This window comes from Suncus etruscus, chromosome 5 (assembly GCF_024139225.1).
Source record: "Suncus etruscus isolate mSunEtr1 chromosome 5, mSunEtr1.pri.cur, whole genome shotgun sequence".
Classification (NCBI taxonomy): domain Eukaryota; kingdom Metazoa; phylum Chordata; class Mammalia; order Eulipotyphla; family Soricidae; genus Suncus; species Suncus etruscus.
The window spans coordinates 12,220,169-12,241,541 of NC_064852.1; positions in this window are offsets into that span (position 1 = coordinate 12,220,169).

Here is a 21,373-nt window from a genome sequence, read left to right on the forward strand (position 1 = left end):
TTCGAATTCAAGGCCAGGAACATAGCACAGTGGTAGAGCACTTGCCTTGCATGAATGAGGCACTGGGTTCAATTCCCAGCAACAGAAAACTAAAACAAATCTATGGAGTGTGTCCCACCACAGCCTTTTCAAAACTGATTCTGCCTCCCTGCCAAAGGGAGTTAGGCCAGCAGGAAAAGATATGGTGGGGAAAAAATGTCTCCACCTTCTGCATAAAAGAATCTTTCTCTTTTGCCCTGGGGTTGTTAAAGGTAAAAGGTGGCTATCTTTGAATTTAACAAAAAAAAGGAAACAAAGAAAGAAAATTGTCCAAACTGCCATTTTGAATTCAAAGTCTTTTGCACCCAGACACCAACACCAACTGATAAACACCCCCAGGACCAAAGCTCTGTGAGACAGACAGGGCCCCACTGGTGGTTAGTCGCTGGGTTTCCTATGAACCTTCTCCAAGGAGAAGTTGTTATCAAGATCTTCCCTGGAATGAGCAGCCAGTTCAAAAGCTCTAAGCAGGAGACTATAAATAAAACAAAATTATTTGGTGAAGGGCAAAGCTGGCTTCTTTTCAAAGGAGATTGTAGCCATCCAGGCCACAAAAATGTCTGAGTGCCTGTTGGGTGGCATGTGTGGTGTGGTTTGTGGGGTGTGTGTGTGTGTGTGTGTGTGTGTGTGTGTGTGTGTGTGTGTGTGTGTGTGTGTGTGTGTAGTTGGATCATATCCTGCAATAGTCTAGGGCTTACCCTTTTTTTCAGAGGACTCTGTGATAGTAGGATTGGAACCCAGTTCTCCTATATGCAAGGATTCTAGCCCTCTGCACCATCTCCCAGAATTCTGACTTCTACTTGACTGTTGCTAACCAAGTAAATCATTTTTTAAAAAATAAAATAAATCATTTTTTAAGTAAATAATTAGCTGATTGTTGCTTTCATTTCACCAGTTAAATGGGCATAAGGAACAACTTCCTAAGAAAAAGTGTAATGTAGAAATTCAGAGTGCAGCTCTTGAGCCAGGCTGCCAGGGTTCAGATCTTACCTCTGCATCCCACTAAGTGTGTCCTTTAATAAGTGATTCATTCTGTGCCTCAGGCTTTCTGTCTGTGTAATGGGGATTATGATGATAATAGATTTATTGTTGTCTCTTGACATGAGAAGTAAATGAGTTAATGGTACTTATAAAATACTTAAACAGTGACTAGCATAGAGTAAGCACTCAAAAAAAAATTTTTTTTGTTTCTTGGGCCAAACCCAGCAATGCTCAGGAGTTACTTCTGTCCCTGCACTCTGAAATCGCTCTTGGCAGACTCACAGACCATATGAGGTGCCAGGAATTGAACCAGGTTAATCCCTGGTCCGCTGAATGCAAGATAAATGCCCTACCGGCTGGATTATTGCTCCAGCCCCTCAAAAATTATTTATAAGACAATTAATGCAGTTTGACTTTTATTATGAATATTAATAATCATTATAATTAAGAATCCTCTGAATTCAAGAGAACTGAGTTCTCAACCCAATTCTTATTGAGTAATGAATTAAAATTCACTCAATTGTAAATGACAAAAAACTAAAATAGAAAACCATAGATGAAAGCAATAAAAGTTTAGGGGTCAAGGCTATAATTCAGTAGTAGAACACTTGCTTTACTGGGTTCAATCCCTAACACTGCCAAAGAAACAAATCAATGAAAATATAATAGAAACTATTATTTTCTCAGGGAAGGTTTAAAGATGAACATTCCAATTTGTATAGTTCTTGTTATTTTCTAAAACTCAGAATCCTATATTATTATTCTCCTCTCCAAATGGAATTTCTATCTCAGGAGCTAGAATGCTGCTTGAACTCTGTACATCAAATCTAATCCCAGGCAGCAGGAAAGAAGGTCTTGTTCTTTAAAGATACACATCTCTCGAGTTGTTCACACAACAACCATACACATTCTTTGGGCAGAACTTACTGTACACCTCACTAGAAAATAGAGCCTTTGTTTCAAACAATCTTTTTTTGTTGTTTTTGTTTTTGTTTTTGTTTTTAGAGGGAGGTCACACCCGGCAACGCTCAGGGGCTACACTCAGAAATTGCCGTCGGTGGGCTCAGGGAACCATATGGGATGCCGGGATTCGATCCACCTTCCTTCTTCCTGGAAGGCAAAGCCTTACCTCCATTGCTATCTCTCCGGCCCCTGTTTCAGACAATCTTGTGTCCATCTCAGGTAGGGGTTGTGGTGGACATAATTGGTTGGTCAGATAGGAATTGGGCTGGGCAGAATTTATTGGTCATTTGCAGAAAAGAAGACAGGCATTGCAAAACATTTAGTAGTCTCAGTCCTGTCACTCTGTCTCTAGGCCTCAGTTTCCTTATATCCCAAATAAGAGGATCAGGTCAAGAGTATCATCATCTCACTCTTTCTCCAAACTGCATTTCAGTCCTAAAACTAATCACCAATGTCTAGTTGGCTTTCACAATCCTATTCAACCTTGGTACATCTAATGGCATTCAAATGAAAGAGCTTTCTGCCAAGTGTGTGGCATAATCAATTGTTGGAATTGAAACCTTCCAGCGTGGAGATGAGGGTAAGAAATTGTGCTCTGACTTGTCAAAACAGGCTAAATAAGCAGATGTAACAGATAAGAAACCCCAACTCTGCATGTGTATATAAAACCACCCATGTGAACACTTTGATGCTTCCAGTTTTCAAGTTCCCCTCCCTTTTCTGTATTTAAGCAGATTTTTTTTCTGCATAGGATTTAGGTGACTGTGTCTACAGAGGCGAGTGGAGGCCAGCTACCCCCAGGAGCTCTAAGGACCCTTAAGGATACAGGAGAAAACAGCAGCTCCTGAAATCTGTTGTTGCTAATACTGAGGTGTGGTTCTGTCCTTTGTGTTTAATTAAGACATAATTCACAATTATATCCAAGGAGATAGCTCCAAGACCTAGTGCATGTGCTTACTTGAAGGAGCCCCTGGTGCAAATATCTCCTCCCACCCTTCCTACCTCTGCACTTCAGGAAGTGACCCTGCTCCAGCATAGCCAGGTATGGCTCCTAAACAATCCACCATTTTACTGGATATAGCTCAGTAGTTAGTAGAACACAAAGTGGTATGACTATCATCATTATCTAATTCCCAAACAGTTCATCTCAGAAAGAAACCCACTTCCATTTTCACTCACCCTGTCTTCTCCCCAGCTCCCCTCCCAACCTTGACTCTGCTTGAATTTTGGTTTTTGACTTTTGATTTGGGAGCCCCACCACTGACTCTGAGCTTAGGGATCATTCCTGGAGCAATGGGGCCACTCAAGGAAATAGACTGGTGCTGGGGATAGAACCTGACTCAGTACTATTGCTAACATACCTACTGTACCATTGCCCCAACCCTATGGCTCTGCTTCTGTCTCCATGGATGTGCCTATTCCAAATATTTCACTCAAGTGGAACCTGTGGTTTCTATATTTGACAGTGCTCATTAGCATCATGTTTTCAAAGTTTGGCCATGTTGTACCAGCTTTCCATATGTGCATTGCTGAGTCAGAGTCAGTCATCTGGATAGGCCACCTTTCATTTATCCACATTTTATTATTAACATACATCTGGGTTGTTTCTATTATTTAACTATTATGAATAACAGAGTTTTTGTGAATATGGTTGTTTGGTTTGGTTTTCATCTCAGCAAAATTAGGAATCAAATCCTGGGCTTCATACTAGGCAAGGTGGATATTCTCCTACTGAACTATATACCTTGAATAAATATGCTTTCAATTCTCTTGGGTGTTGTGGTTATTTTCTGGACAAAGAACTCACAGCTCATTGACAGAGCATTACTCTCCTTACACCACCCTAGAAAGAGAAAGTATGTCATTCATAAATTTGAAATAAGAATCCTATCAAGGAGCCGAAGAGATAGCATGAGGTAAGGCGTTTGCCTTGTATGCAGAAACACGGTGGTTCGAATCCTGGCATCACATATGGTCCCCTGTGCCTGCCCGGAGCAATTTCTGATCGTAGAGCCAGAAGTAACCCCTGAGCACTGCCGGATGTGACCAAAAAACAAACAAGCAAACAAACAAACAAAAAAAAAAACAAGAATCCTATCAAGTTGCAAAGATTTCTCTGCTAAACATTTGACAGATTCCAGGGTGCCACTACCTCGTGGATTTCCCAAGGGAAATTTCCCAATAGTGAATAAAATGGACTATGGAACCAGGCAGCATGTAGTTGCTGATTGAGCAAACTGTGAGAAAGTTAAACGCTCTAAGCCATATATTCCTAATTAGAAATGATAATACTCGCCTCATGAACAGGAAAGAAAATAAATATTACTGTATAGCTGGCATCTGATAAATGAAACTATTGTCCTACTAAGTTGCCAGATTGATAAAGTCAGGAAACACATCAGGCTTGTCTATACCAAAACCTCAACATCTGGCATACAGGCTGTGACCAATAAATATTTATTGTATGAATAAAAAAAAAAAAAGACCTCAAACTCCTCATTTGGAAGCTCAGCTCTGGGGATTAATAAGACTCAGAACAAGATTTGGCAGATGCATTTTTCTTCTTAAGAAAGGGCATTATTGGGGCCCGGAGAGATAGCACAGCGGCGTTTGCCTTGCAAGCAGCCGATCCAGGACCAAAGGTGATTGGTTCGAATCCCGGTGTCCCATATGGTCCCCCGTGCCTGCCAGGAGCTATTTCTTTTTTTTTTTTTGTTTTTTGTTTTTTGTTTTTGGGCCACACCCGTTTGACGCTCAGGGGTTACTCCTGGCTATGTGCTCAGAAATCGCCCCTGGCTTGGGGGGACCATATGGGACGCCGGGGGATCGAACCGCGGTCCGTTCCTTGGCTAGCGCTTGTAAGGCAGACACCTTACCTCTAGCGCCACCTTCCCGGCCCCTGGGAGCTATTTCTGAGCAGACAGCCAGGAGTAACCCCTGAGCACCGCCGGGTGTGGCCCAAAAACCAAAAAAAAAAAAAAAAAAAGAAAGGGCATTATTATTCTATTCTTATAGTTTTTTCTTTGGGGGAAAGATCATGGTAAAACAGAAACTTTAGGGGCTGGAGAGACAGCACAGCAGTAGGGCATTTGCCTTGCATGCAACCAACCCGGGAGGGACCTGGTTTGATTCCTGGCATCCCATATGGTTCCCAGCCTGCCAGGGTGATTTCTGAGTGCAGAGTCAAAAGTAACCCCTGAGTGCCGCTGGGTGTGGCCCAAAAACCAATCAATCAATCATGAACCAATAAATAAATAAAGTTTAGAAAAGGAAAAAAAATGGGCCAGAGCAATAGCACAGCAGTAGGGCATTTGCCTTGCACATGGCTGACCCAGGACAGAACTCGGTTGAATCCTCCAGTGCCCCCTTCCCCCAAAAGGTTGTTGAGAGTTGAGTTTTTTGTTTGCTTGTTTATTGTTTTTGAGCTACACCCGGTAATGCTCAGGGGTTACTTCTGGCTATGTGCTCAGAAATCGCCCCTGGCTTGGGGGACCACATGGAACACTGGGGGATCGAACCGAGGTCCGTCCTAGGTTAGCATGTGCAAAGCAAACACCCTACCGCCTGTGTCACCGCTCCAACCCCAAGAGTTGAGTTTTGGTCATACACTATTTGAATACCCATCCTGTTCATTTCCTGACACCAATTTCCCCAGTTACCCTCCTTATCCCCCCCCCACCCTAATCCCCCAGCCTGTCTCTGTAGCAGATACTTTTCTTTTCTCTTTCTGTGTGTCTCTGTCTGTCTCTCTGTTTGTCTCTCTGTCTCTGTCTGTCTGTCTCTCTGTCCCCTCTTAGGCAGTATGGTTTGCAGTACTGTTACTGAAAGTGTATTATGCATATCACTTTACTTCCTTTCAACTCCCAGTTCTTGTCCAGTGTGATCATTTCCAACTAGTATTGTCATAGTGGCCCTTTCTTTTTTTTTTTTTTTTTTGGTTTTTGGGCCACACCCAGCGGTGCTCAGGGGTTACTCCTGGCTGTCTGCTCAGAAATAGCTCCTGGCAGGCACGGGGGACCATATGGGACACCGGGATTCGAACCAACCACCTTTGGTTCTGGATCGGCTGCTTGCAAGGCAAACACCGCTGTGCTATCTTTGGGTATTATTCTCGTACTTTGAGTTCTTTTTTATATCCTGCAGATAAGTGCAATCATTCTTTTTTTTTTTTTTTTTTTTTTTTTGGTTTTTGGTTTTTGGTTTTTGGGTCACACCTGGCAGCACTCAGGAGTTCCTCCTGGCTCTACACTCAGAAATCACTCCTGACAGGCTCAGGGGACCATATGGGATGCCAGGATTCGAACCACCATCCTTCTGCATGCAAGGCAAACACCTTACCTTCATGCTATCTCTCCGGCCCCAAGTGCAATCATTCTATGTTTGTCCCTCTCCCACTGACTCATTTAATTCTGCATGATACTCTCCTTATATATCCATGTATAAGAAAATTTCATAACATCATTTTTCCTTATAGCTGTGCAGTATTCCATTGTGTCTCTTTATTCACTCTTTGTTCTCATTGTTCTCAGGCATTGGATTGTTTTCAGATTCTGGCTATTAGAGTATAATATTCCCAGGAGAAGTATTGCTGGATTGAATGAAAGCTCAATTTCTAGTTTATTTGATTAAAGTCTATATTGTTTTCCAAAAACATATAGGGTCATTCTATATTCCCACTAGCAACAAAGGAGAGTCCCTTTCTCTCCACATCACCGTCAGCAGTAGTAGTCCTTTTTCTTGAGGAACTGCTCACCATCCACTTTTTCACAATGGCTATTTATGCCCTTTCTATCAGCCTGGCAAAGGATTTCAATTTCGTTACCTCCTCACCAAAACAAGTTAACTTTGTATGATTTTGTTAATAGTAATTATCCTGGGGGGGGTTGAAGTAATATATTCAATGTAAGAATTGATTTGCATTTCCCTCATGATTAGTGATATCTAATATCTTTTTTTTGAGGGATGAGGGATGGCCACATCCAGCAGTGCTTGGGGTTTCTGTTTCTACACTCAGGAATCACTCCTGGCAGACTTGGAGGGAACTCTATGGGATGCCAGATATCAAACTCTGGACAACTGTATGTAAGGCAGTGTCCTACTTATTGTACTATCTCTCTGGCCCTGTTATGTCTAATAACTTTTTAATGCTTATAGATCATTTGTACATTTTAGCAGAAATGTCTGCTCAATTTTCATCCAGTTTTTGTTACTGTGATTGAATCGAGGAGATTATTTATATACTTTGATTATTAACCCCTACTCAGTTATATGATTTGCAAATAATCTCACCCATTCCTGGGTTTGCCTTTTCACTTTGTTGATAGTTTCATTTGATACAGATAAGACTTAAAGTTGTTTTTATTAAGGGAGCAAAGTAAATACCCACTGATGCTTGAGGACCACTTCCAGAGGTGCTTGAACCATGCCATGCAAGAGGTCAAACCCAGGGTTCCCTCCTATTTATAAAGCACCCACACCTGTCCTATTGAACTATCAACCTGTTCCCAAAGTTGTTGAAATTATCCAGGAATTCTTTTTTGCTGTTGTTCATACCTTTAGTGTCATATTCCAGAAATCACCACCAAATGCAAAGCCCTGAGGATTTTCCTTTATGTTTTCTTCTTTCCAGATCTTTTGGGATAGTACTTGATAGTACTCAGAAGTTATTCCAAGCTCTATATTCAGAAATTACTTCTGAAAGGCTTGCGGAACCATCTAGGATGCCGGGGATTGAACCCATGCCATCAACATGCAAGGCAAACACCGTACCCATTGTGCTATTACTCCAGCCCCCCATTTAGATCTTTGATCCAGTTTGAGCTCGTGTCTGTGAATGTGTGAATGATGTTGGTGAAAATTTTTATCTTCTTTGGAGAGCTAAGTGAGAGTGTCTGACCCCTTCCTCATATGTGAATAAGCTCAGCGAAGAAGATAACTGGTTCTCTGCTTCTATGGCTCATTATTCTATAATTGTGAATAACCTTGCCTTGCAAATACTAGAGGGTCTGTATTTTTCTAACTGATCACTAACCATGCCTTAGAACAAAAACAAGACTAAACTAAACTAGAACAGCCCAAAAATGATAACATCAGAGCTCAGCCTAGATGTGCCATATCTTAAGTGTCTATTTATTTATTCCTTCACTAAGTTACAATGTTCTGACTTACAATAGTTTCTTCACTTTCATGTCCATTAATTCATCAAATCTTATTTTTTCTTAGTGACCATAATGACCTTTTCATCCTTGTTGTTGTCTGTTTGTTTTATTTGAGCCACACCCAGCTGGTACTCAAGTGTTACTCCTGGTTCTGCATTCAGGAATCACTCCTGGTGGGCTCAGAGAACCATATAGGATGCCGGAGATCAAACCCTGGTTGGCCCCAAGCACAGCAAACACCTCATCCACTCTGCTATTGCTCTAACCCCTGATTTTATTTTACTTTTCTTTTTTTTTTTTTTTTTTTTTTTGGTTTTTGGGCCACACCCATTTGACGCTCAGGGGTTACTCCTGGCTATGTGCTCAGAAATCGCTCCTGGCTTGGGGGGACCATATGAGACGCAGGGGGATCGAACCGCGGTCCATCCTACGCTAGCACTTGCAAGGCAGACACCTTGCCTCTAGCGCCACCTCTCCGGCCCCTGGCTTTATATTTTTAAAACAAAGTTGGAGAGATAGTACATAGTGTTAGTTATAGTACTTGCCTTGAACTCCACCAATTCTGATTTGATCCCTGGTACCACATATTGCCTCCTGAGCTGCATCAGGAATGATTCTGAAAACAAAGCCAGGATAAGCACGGAGCACCCCAAAATAAACGAACAAAAACAGTTAAAAACAACAACAAAAAAATTGTGCAACTAATTCTTTTGCAATCTTCTCCTGACTCTAAACACTTGGGATTAACATTAGTTACTTAAGTCTCATCTGGTGAAGGAGGGAGTCTGCAAGGTTATGTGGTGACCGTAAGCAAATTAAAACCTCTCTCAAACTCAGTTTCCTCATTTGTAAAATGAAGATATTTTCCTTCTAGTTAATTGTGATAAGTTTGTATAATGGAACGTGGGCAGAACATGTATTAATTTGGTAAGGGTTCGATGTGAATTGATAGAAAGTTGTCTTTTTAATTTTATTTATTTTTTTTTTTTTTTTTTTTTTTTTGGTTTTTGGGCCACACCCGGCAGTGCTCAGGGGTTACTCCTGGCTGTCTGCTCAGAAATAACCCCTGGCAGGCACGGGGGACCATATGGGACATCGGGATTCGAACCAACCACCTTTGGTCCTGGATCTGCTGCTTGCAAGGCAAACACCGCTGTGCTATCTCTCCGGGCCCCTTATTTAATTTTTTATTTAAAGTATTGTGATTTACTCATAGTTGAGTTTCAGACACACAATGTTTCAGCACCAAGCCCACCGCCAGTTTCAACCTCTCTTCACCAATGTTTCTAACGTCCCTCCCATACTTCGCCCACCACCCCCTGGCATGCCATCACAACAGGCACCTTTCTAAGTTTGGTTGTTACAGCTTGAGTCTTATTATTTTATTGTTGTTGATTCCATGGCTTTGAGATATATGGTTTTTTGATCACACCCAGTGGCACTCAGGGATGACTCTTGACTCTGCGCTCAGAAATTATTATTGAGCAATTTCTGAGAGTAGAGCCAGGAGTAACCTTTAAGCGCTGCCAGGGTGACCCAAAAACCAAAAAAAGAAAGAAAGAAATCACTCCTGGCAGGCTTGCGAGGGGACCATATGAGATTTCGGGATTCGAGCCACTGTCCTTCTGCATGCAAGGCAAGTGTCCTATCTCCATGCTATCTCTCAGGCCCCTGGCTTTGATATTTAATTCTGTCCCCTCCTTAACACCACCAATGTACTGAATCCCCTTGACCCCTGCCAACCGCCATTTCACATCTGTCTATCTTCTCCTCCACTTTATTTCTTTCTACTTCTTTCTTTTTTTTTTTTTTTTTGGTTTTTGGGCCACATCCGGCGGAGCTCAGGGGTTATTCCTGGCTGTCTGCTCAGAAACAGCTCCTGGCAGGCACGGGGGACCATATGGGACACCGGGATTCGAACCAACCACCTTTGGTCCTGAATCGGCTGCTTGCAAGGCAAACGCCGCTGTGCTATCTCTCCGGGCCCTTTCTACTTCTTTCTATTTATTTCTTTTATCCTCTTCACTCTTGGGGCCAAGAGTGTTCTAGGCAAACTCCATTGTATTTTCCTATGCAGTTATTCTAAATGTCACATCCTGTATCTACTTGCTTCACATGACATGAAATCTTCTAGTTCCATTCATGTCGCAGCAGAGTGCACAATTGTGCCATTCCTTAGAACTATGTAGTATTTCATGATATATATGTACCACATCTTCATGATCCACTCATCTGTTGTTGAACATCTAGGCTCATTCCAACTCGTAGTTATTGTACTGAGTGCTTCAGTGAATAGGGGTGTGCATACATTATTCTGAATAAGTGTTTTTCTGTCCTAGAGATAAATAACCAAAAGTGAAATTTCTGGGCCCTACAAACCACACTCAAAAGTCAAACTCCAGGGCTGGAGAGCTGGTACAACAGCTAAAGTGCTTGCCTAACACATGACTGACTCAGGTTTGATCCCTGACACCCTATATAATCCCCTGAACCCACCACAAGTGATTCCTGAGTTCAGAACCAGGAGCTGAGCTGAGTGTGCCCCCCAAAGAGCCAAACAACAACAACAACAATGACAATAAGCCAAATTCTTCTTATTGAGCACTGAGTAATTCAATCAATTGATAATTGAAGCCCTCCCTTCCCACAGGTGACTTGTATTCAGCAATGCTAGTTTGTCCTTGGGGGTTAGAGTTTGTATCTTGGAAATCCCATTTAGATGGGAATGGACCTGATGTTTTATCTACACAATCAATGTAGATTCATGCGCAGGTAGGGAACTACTGGCCACAATCTGACCCAGACACTAAAATGAGTGACATTCCTAGGATGCCTAGAGGCTTCTGCAGGTTGTCTACTCCTTCCCCAAGTTTCACCTCCTTTCTGCTCTGAATTCCACAGAAGACTGTGCATTTTTTACCTTATAAGACCCAAGGAGATGTTGTTAATCACCCACTCATATTCCAAATACCTCCTATGTGCCTAAAACTTCCCTATTCCTATTATTTCCTATATTTTCCTATGGGGAAACTTTTTGCTTGTTTTGGGACCACCTCTGGTGGTGCTCAGGAATAGCTCATAGCTCAGAGATCAGAGGCCCCTGGGTGCTGGAAATGAGCCTGGCCCTCAGCCTTGTAAGCTCTCTCTGTGGTCCCTACAATGTGGTCCCTTCTGAAAGCATTTTCAACCAGGCTTGCTATACAAGGTGAATGTCTGGAGCTGGGTGTCTAACTATCTGTAACAGGTTCTGTAGGAGAGACACTGCCAAGTCTAGTGGGGTGTGATTTCTTCATCCCATTGCTTTGCCCTCATGCCTCATGCCAGATGCCCTGTAAAGGATCTTTGATCTTAATTAAACCTTCTTCTAGTCTTCAAGGCTCTAGACCCACCAGCTTTGGATCTTGCCATTTACTCCTCCTTGGGATCTTTCTTTGCCTGCAGGATTTCACATAGGCATTGCCTCCCCAGCCCTGATCCTGAAACTTCTCTGGCTGTTTAGGCATTAATTCCACTTGTCAGTGCCTCTCAGACACACTGTCTGCTCTACTCTGTTTTGCCCCTATTTCTATTTGGTTTATCATGTTAAGAGTCAGGCCTAACTGGAGAGATAGCACAGCGGCATTTGCCTTGCAAGCAGCCGATCCAGGACCTAAGGTGGTTGGTTTGAATCCCAGTGTCCCATATGGTCCCCAGTGCCTGCCAGGAGCTATTTCTGAGTAGACAGCCAGGAGTTACCCCTGAGCACCGACGGCTGTGGCCAAAAAAAAAAAAAAAAAAAAAGAGTCAGGCCTAAGCTTCAGAAACTCTGTCCTCCTCATCCACATCGAAATGACCACTGAATACTATACCCAGTGGGTTGGTCAATTGGCAGATTTCTGCCCTACTGTGCTCTCAGGCTCCCTTGCGAATTTGTTTCTTGTTTTTTTTTTTTGGAGACAACTATTCGGTGGTGTTCAGGGTTATTTCTATCTTTGTACTCAGTAATTACTCTTGGCAGGCTGGGGGACTATATGGGATGCTGGGGATTAAATCCAGATTGGCCATGTACAAGGCAAATGCCCTACTCACTGTACTATCACTCCAGCCCTGCTAATTTGTTTTTATTTTCTACTTTTCCCCTTGCACATGAAATCTTGAGATGGAGGTGTGTGATAGACACCATTCGTATCTATAAACTCTTTTTTTTTTTTTTTTTTGGTTTTTCGTTTTTGGGCCACACCTGGCGGTGCTCAGGGGTTACTCCTGGCTGTCTGCTCAGAAATAGCTCCTGGCAGGCACGGGGGACCATATGGGACACCGGGTTTTGAACCAACCACCTTTGGTCCTGGATCGGCTGCTGTGCTATCTCTTCGGGCCTATAAACTCTTTTTTTAATGTTTTGTTTTTGGGCCATACCCATTGACACTCAGGGGTTACTCCTAGTTCTGTGCTCAGAAATTGCTCCTGGCTTGGGAGAGCATATGGGACACCAAATCTGTCCTGGGACAGCTGCATGCAAGGCAAACGCCTTATCGCTGTGCTATCATGCCAGCTCCTTTTTTAAATTTTATTTATTTATTTATTAGGTTTTGGGGCCACACCCGGCGGTGCTCAGGAGTTACTCCTGGCTATCTGCTCAGAAATAGCTCCTGACAGGCACAGGAGACCATATGGGATGCTGGGATTCGAACCAACCACCTTAGGTCCTGGATCGGCTACTTGCAAGGCAAACGCCACTGTGCTATCTCTCCGGCCCCCCCCCTTTTTTTTTAATTTTTTAAATAAGTTACTCTTCTATCTCAGGATAGGTTGATGGGGTCACACCTGGCACTGTATGGGAACTCTGAAATCACATCCTGGTGGTGGTTCTCAGAGGATCCTACAGAGCCAAGATCAAAGCCAGACTTCCGGAATGAAAAGCATGTGCTCAGCCCACTGAACTCAGTGTAACTATTGCTTAATAAAATTATTTTAGTGTTTTGTAACCAGAAAATAGAATTGGCTAAATTCTGAAGTTTTGATCTAAAGTGAATTACAGCTTATAAAATGAATGACAGCAACAGGCTTCCTCACAGATTGAGGAATAAGTTTCAGACACCATCAGGTGTGCCTCCTCTTCTCCCCACAAAAAAAAAACTTGAACCCATCAAATAAGCAAATATCTTTACTGTGTAAGAGTAATCATTAGAATGAAATCCAATGTTTCGAATCAGATGACACAGGGAGACTACAAAGTGGAACTAAGGAATGCAGTTAATAGCACAGAAGGTAGAGGATTTGCCTTGCATGCAAATGGTTCAATCCCTGGCATCCTGGAGCCCTGCAAGGAGTGATTTCTGAGTAGGTAGCCATAAGTAAGCCTTAAGCACTGCCAGTTGTGGTCCCAAAACAGAAACAGACAAAACAAAAAATTTCAGTTTTGGTTAGGGAGAAAGCTCAAAACACTGGGGCAAGAGATCCAAGTTCCATCCCTACACCTTATGGACCCCAGAACACTGAGCCAGGAGTAGCCCCTGAGCACCACAAGGTGTGCCCCCACCCCTCAATGAAAGACTTGATCTACTTTCGTTTTGTTTTTGGTTTTGGGCCATACCCAGCAGCGCTCAGGGTTACTGCTGGCTCTGCACTCAGAAATCTCTCCTGGAAGGCTTGGGGGACCATATGGGATGCTGGGGATTGAACCCAGGTCTGTACTGGATTAGCTACATGCAAGGCAAACATGCTATCACTGTGCTATGGCTCTGGCCCATGGTCTTCTACTTATTTATTTATTTTTGTTTTTTGGGTCACACCCGGCAGCGCTCAGGGGTTAGTTACTCCTGGCTCTACGCTCAGAAATTGTCCCTGGCAGGCTCAGGGATGCCAGGATTCACACCACTATTCTTCTGCATGCAAGGCAAATACCCTACCTCCATATTATCTCTCCGGGCCCAGTCTTCTACTTTTTTTAAAGAACTAGATCTAGTTCTTTAGGTCTCTTTGGATTTCAGGTGGAAACGGCAGATATTTCAATGGATGCTAGAGAGTCTTTGGCCTGGAAAGAGACTCTAGGACCCAGATTATGCTCCAGTAGTTGTAAAATTTGTTGGGAACTCACAGAGGTTGTGTAGGAGATTCTTCCAGGCCAAGATAATGGCCACACCCCCCCACTTGAGATAGCTTTTGTAGAGGTCACAGTGCCTCAGGGGACAACAGAGCAGCATTCCAGGGACTGGTTAGGGCCCAATCCCCTGGGGGGGCGGTTTGAACCCAGTCCTTGCACAAGCAACCAAGTTGACTTTGCCTCAACTTTGACACCTTGAATTACCTCAGGGCTATTCTTCAAGGGCTGGTCAAAAGAATTCGATTACTCCTCATAAATTCAGAGAGCCTAGCAGTCATAAATAGGTGCTAAATGAGTCATCATAGACAGAATCAGCCACCACATACCTTCCTAGCATTATCTTCCATCTTTAAGCCACCAGCCAAGGTTGAGGCTAGAAGCCAATTTTCAGAGCTGAGCAGGGGATTGGCCCTGGGTCCCCCAGCCCCAAGCAGTAAGAACTGAAGCTAGTACATGTCAGGATTTTTGGAGTCAGCACTGCTACTTCTTTCCCAACATTTTTTTTGTTTGTTTGTTTTTTGTTTTCCGGTCACACCCAGCATCGTTGAGGGGTTACTCCTGGCTCCATGCTCAGAAATCACTCCTGGCAGGCTCGGGGACCATATGAAATGCCGGGATTCGATCCACCGTCCTTCTGCATGCTTTACCTCCATGCTATCTCTCCTGCCACCTTCCCAATATTTTGTACCATTCTCTATTCTCTCCTTTTCCCAGCTCAGCTAAAAATATTCCACACAACTTCCTCATTAAGCTAATATGCCTATATTATATTTTGCTTTTCGAACACAATTGGCTTGTTCAAAGCAAAGGTTCCCATCTACAAGAAGGAAGGAGACAAGAGGCAGCTGAACTGGAAGCCCCTCACTTCTGAGTCTGCTCCTATGGTGGCGGGCAAGTAGCACAGGCCACACAAAGAACACACCCCTTCTTTCAGACATACCCAACCAGGACTTTGCACAGGTCCCTTCCAGTGTGTTTCCCCAAAGTAGTGGCCTCCATTGGGCTGTGAGGAGAATAACAGGCGATCATAGTCTTCTATGATCATAGTCCTTGGATCTTGGAGTGGAACAGGTGGCCCCTCCAAAGTTAGGTGCTACTGTGACCCTCACATTTGCAGGATTGCATGGGTGTTAATCAGCAATGGTGTTCATCAGAATACAAAGGGGCTGATTTTTTTTGTTGTTGTTGTTTTGTTTTTTTGGTTTTTGGGCCACATCTGGCGGTGCTCAGGGGTTACTCCTGGCTGTCTGCTCAGAAATAGCTCCTGGCAGGCACAGGGGACCATATGGGACACCGGGATTCGAACCAACCACCTTAAGTCCTGGATCGGCTGCTTGCAAGGCAAACACCGCTGTGCTATCTCTCCGGGTCCAGGGGCTGATTTTTCATTCTCCATTTCTAGGTCCAGGATTGTTTCCACTGGATGCTTCTGTTTTCCTGCAGTCGAATAGATAGAACACATATCTAAAGATCACAATAATGAACTGCGGCTGCATTCACAGCCAGCCTCCCCCCACCCACCCACCCAAACCACCTCTTTCATACCAGCCAGAACGAGTGATTTCTGCTTCTGGGACAACACGCACATGGATACCGCTGTGTGTTCATCCTAGGGCAGAGCGCGTGTGCTCCGGGCAGCTAAAGCCAAACTGTCTGCCCTGGCTTCTCCTGCTGGTAATGCGGCCGATGACAGCTTAATGGACTCTTTACCCTTGAACGCTAAGGGGAAAATAACTCATGGCATTATAACATATGAATGTAATGTGAGCGGCTTTTTTTTTTTCCCTTGAGCAACGTAGAGAGCGAGCCAGAAACATATGTAGACTTGAGCTGCAGATTTGAACCGACCGCCTTTTTCCTGGCCCTGTCTGGAGGACAGATTTTGCCATTGTAATGACCCAGTTGATTCATATTTTTCAAATATAGTCACTTCATTGTGTGTGCACGCGCATGCATTTCTGAGTGACCTGGGCTGACAGAACAGAATATGCAGTTTCTTGAAAGATGTGAATGTCTGAAAATGATGATTTTCCAGAAACTAGTCAATTACTCTTGGAATGAATTAGGGGGATATCCTTGTTGTGTATATAAACATTTTATGGGATTATTATGTTACTGACCCTACCCTGATCGGTGATTGTGCCCTACCCTAGGGTGTGACCTGGCATTCTGCCCCCACCCTAGGGTGGTACCTGATTCTGCTTCCACCTTTGTGGTATCTGATCCCAGCATTGGGTGGTACCTGATTCTGGGGGATAAAAACAAGGGTCTGTGGAAGGCAGGGGGGGCTTTTTGGCTGGAACTGAGGCTGAGACTTTGGACTTCAGTCATGTCCACCAAATAAAGCTAATATTTTCACAAGCCTGACTGTCTGTGAGCTGTTTACCCGACGTTTCACCTCAGAACCGTCAGCTGGACAGGGTGGCAGACGCGTGCTCTGAGCTGGAGGGGAAAGACTTCATCCTTTATCCCTCCATCAGTCAACCTTTTCAGGGGCTGACTTGCAACAATCCTCACACATATGCACTTCCACATATCTCTTTATTCATGACAATTCAGATTAAGAAGAACCCAGGAGGGGCCGGAGTTGATAGCATGACAATAGGGTGTTTGCCTTACAGACTACCAACCCAGGACGGACTCGGATTCAATCCCTGGCATCTTATAAGGTTCCCTGTGCCTGCCAGGAGTGATTTCTGAGCACATAGTCAGGAGTAACCCCTGAGCACTAATGGTTGTGGCCCAATAAGAAAAAAGAAAAAGAGAAAAAACCCAGGGGAGAATAAAAAAGAACCGAGGAGACTGTGAATGTAAAGTCCAGGGACTTAGAGTAAGTCACCTTAGAGTCAGTCACTATATAAAGTCACCCTCCCCACTTTATATGATCCTCATCTCAGAGCCTCAGTTTCCCCAGCTGCAAAACGAGGAACCCATTTTTCCATACCCCACTGTATATTTATCTGAGAACCAAATAAAGTGGGTAAGGTCCAGCATAAAAGGAAGCAAAGGGCCATTCTGGGCAAGAAGAGGCACCCCTTTCCTTCTCTCCCCTCCCTTTTCTTCCTTCCCTCCCATTCCCTTCTCTCCCCTCCCTATTTCACATCTCTTCCCCTTCCCTCTCTTCCCCTCTTTACCCTTCCCTTCCCTCTCTTCTTTTCCCTCCCCTTCCTTCCCCTCTTTCCCTCTCCTCCCCTCCCTTACCTTCACCTCTCTTCTTCCTTCTCTTCCCTTCCCTTCCCTCCCCCTCTCTTTCCTTTCCCTCTTTTCTCCTCTCTTCCCCTCCCCTTCCTTCTTCTCCTCTCTCCTTCCCGTTCTTTCTCTCCCTTCCCTTCTCTCCTCCTCCTCCTCCTCTTCTTTCTCTTCCTTCTCTTTTTCTCTCTCTCCCCCTCCAACCTTCTCTCTGTCTCTCTATCTCTCTCTGTCTTTGTCTCTCTGTCTTTGTTTCTGTCTGTCTGTCTGTCTGTCTGTCTGTATCTCTCTCTCTCTCTCTCTCTCTCTCTCTCTCTCTCTCTCTCTCTCTCTCTCTCCCCCCCCCCCCCCCCCCACTGTAGAGTCCCAGCTTACTGCGTGCAGGCAACACCGGCCATCCCAGCCACTCCAGAGCCTGCAGAAAGAGAAGTGTGCGGCAGCTCCGCTCTCCATCTGGCTAATGCTCACTTGTGTTCAGTGCTGGAGAGCATCACTTCTTTCACCTCACCTGGTTTGTTTACCCAAACAAGCTGCTCATTAACAACACGAATTGCATTTTCTGCAATTCTGTTGACAGCACAAATGTCTGCAGTCAGCTTGGGAGTTTAGTGGGAAGTGTCGCTGAATCCCCCAACTCCAGCCCCAGCCAGCGCAGCTTCCTGGGAAGGACCCAGGGCCACATGGGGAGTATGGGAAGGTAGGACTGGGGGTGTTGGCTGGGGTCAGCTGATGGGTCCAGTCCTGAGTAGAGAAAAGGCTGTTTCTAGAGAACAAAGGTAGAAGATAGGAAGAGATTTTCAGGTTGGGAGCACTGATGAAAGAGGGACAGAGTGATAGCACAGTAGGTAGGGCATTTGCTTGCACATGGCTGACCTGGGTTTGACTCACAGCATCCCATATGGTCTTCTGAGCACTGCCAGTAGTAACCCCTAAACATTGCTTGGTGTGACCCAAAAACAAAAAAAAAAACAAAAAAGAGGTGCACATCTGGCAGAGTAAGCTCACTTCCAACACAGAAAACTGGAAAGGCATCCCTTGTGGTCCCCACAAAGACTCTAGTAACACTAGCAAGAGAAATGGCTGAGAAAAGCCAGAACTAATTACCCCTCTTAGAAGTTTGCCCACCGAGTCCCAAAGGCTGAACTCAAGCTGGTTTACCAAAGCCTCCCTTTCTCCTTACAGCTGTCCGTGTGGAAGAAAAGGGAAGTTTTGCGTGTGTGTTGTCATTTATCTAAAAGTTTGGTCCTCAGAATGTTGCCTTTTCCATCCATTTCCTCATGGTGGGGCTTCTGCGGAAGACACATAGCTGAGGAAATTCCAAGGAAATGAGAGACCAGCCCTGGGTTTGGCAAGAAAGGTCAGGTAGGTTGGCACTGAGCTGATGGTGGAGGCTGAGGTTAGACGCCCCACATCTCTTGGTCTCTGATTCCAAATCAAAACCAAAGGAGAAGGCCATGCCAGTGGCAAGGGTTTGCATTTTGGGCGAGGATGTGCAAGACTGGGACGGCAGGGGCCAGAGTGATAGCACAGTGCAGGGCATTTACATTGCATGCGGCTGACCCAGCACAGACCCAGGTTCGATCCCTGGCATTCCATGTGATCCCCTGATTCTGCCAGGAGCAATTTCTGAGCACAAATTCAGGAGTATGTATCCCCTGAGCGCTGCTGGGTATGGCCCCAAAACCAAAACCAACAACAACAAAGACTGGGACTGCAGATCTCCATGGAGAAGAAGGCCTGGAGGTTAGAGACACACCAACAGGAAGATGTTGCAGGTCACAAAGAGTGACCATTTCTAAAGTCTTCTAAAGATTGAGCATTTAGTTGATAATCCAGGTAAGAGCAAAAGCATCAAACTGAAAGGCAATGGGGGGAATGGCTCTGTGTGGGATTAGATTCCATCCAGACATCAAAGGAATCTTTGGGTTCCTCCTTCTGAGAAATCAAGACTGGAGCAATAACACAGCTCATAGGGTGCTTGCCTGGCATGCAGCCCACCCCGGTTCAGTCTCATCATTGCATATGGTCCCTTATGGAGCCAGAGCAATAGTACAGCAGGTAGAGCACTTGTTTTGCATGTGGCCAACCCAGGTTGAATTTCTGGCATCCCACGTGGTCCCCAGAACACTGCCAGGTGTGATTCCTGAGTGCAGAGCCAGGAGTAACCCTGATCACCACCAGGCATTCCCCAAAATAACAACTAAAAGACATATAATCCCCTAAACCCTCCAAAAGTGATCCCCGAGGGCAGAATCAGAAGTAACCTAGTAACACTAGGTATGCCCCACCTCCCCCCAAAAACAAGGTTTTCAGGAACTTGGGAAGTTGATGGTATCTATCTTGCCAGGCAGGAACATGCACTCTCAAGAGAGAGACCTAGAAAACTTCAGCATGTCCAATGGATTGGGGTCACATTTAGTTGAAAAGAGGGTCAGAAAAATAGTACAGTGGGCAGGGCATGTGTCTTGCATACCCAAGTTTAATCCTCAGCATCCCCTATGGTCCCCAAAACCTTCCAGAAGTAATCCCTGAGCACAGAGCCATTCAAGAGTACGACCTGGGCACTGCTTGATGTGACCTCCCAAAACAGCAGCAACAACAAAGCCAAGAAATCAGTGTGGAGGTGGGGTGCAGAGCTTCAGCTGCTGCATGGACTTTGCTTCTTCCTCTGCCTGCATATGATGAGAGATGGTACCAAACTGTCATTTATCATGCATGTGGCATGGATGGAAATGTAGTGATAGATCCCGATGTAGGTAGATCCAAATGATTAAGGTTCAAACTCAGCATCTTCACCTAGGGAACCCCACTAACAGAGATCTCCTCCCAACTCCCTCTTGCCAGTCAGACCTTCCAGGTTTGTGGGAGTCCTTCCAGCTCTAGTGGGCAACCCTTCTCACCAGTAGCCAAGACAGGATGCCCCTTGAGGGTAGAAACATTAGTCTCTGTTCCAGTTTCCTCTGGGCATTGTCAGATGCCATGTACACCTACGGCCCCATACAAATAATCACTAATAGCCGTAATAAACCACCCAGCTTTCATTTGCCGCCAAGCACAACACATTCTAACATGTCTCCTTAAGTAGGCAAGCCTGTGGCTGCACAGACATGGGAAGTCATTTTCCAAATGGGCATTTTTCTTTGGAAGAACTAATTTAGCCTCATTTCCAGTGAGCTGCATACCTGAGGCTTCCAAGGTCAAATTTTCAAATAGTTGGGGTAGGCTCTAAGTTCAAGTGAGGATCTCTGTTCAAGAGAAGGTAGAGGGGCTGGAGTAATAGAACAGTAGGTAGGGCATTTGCCTTGCACATGGCCAATTCAGGTTCGATTCCCGGTATCCCATATGGGTCCCCAAGCATGCCAGGAGCTATTTCTGAGCAGACAGCCAGGAGTAACCCCTGAGCACTGCTGGGTGTGGCCCAAAAACCAAAAAAGAAAAAAAGAAAGAAAGAAAGAAAGAAAGAAAGAAAGAAAGAAAGAAAGAAAGAAAGAAAGAAAGAAAGAAAGAAAGAAGAAAACAATGGAGGAAAGAAATAAAGAAAGAGGAAGAAAGAAAGAGAGAAAGAAGAAAGAAGAAAAAAAGAAAGAGAGAGAAAGAAGGAAGAAAGAAAGAATGGAGGAAAGAAAGACAATGGAGGAAAGAAAGAAGGAAAGAGGAAGAAAGAGAAAGAAGAAAGAGAAAGAAGGAAGAAAGACAATGGAGGAAAGAAAAAAGAAAAGAGGAAGAAAAAGAAAGAAAGAAAAAGAAGAAAAAGAAGGAAAAGAAGGAAGAAAGAAAGACAATGGAGGAAAGAAAGAAGGAAAGAGGAAGAAAGAGAGAAAAAAAAGGAAGAAAGAAAGACAATGGAGGAAAGAAAGAAGGAAAGAGGAAGAAAGAAAGAGAGAAAAAGAAGGAAGAAAGAAAGACAATGGAGGAAAGAAAGAAGGAAAGAGGAAGAAAGAGAGAGAAAGAAGAAAGAGAA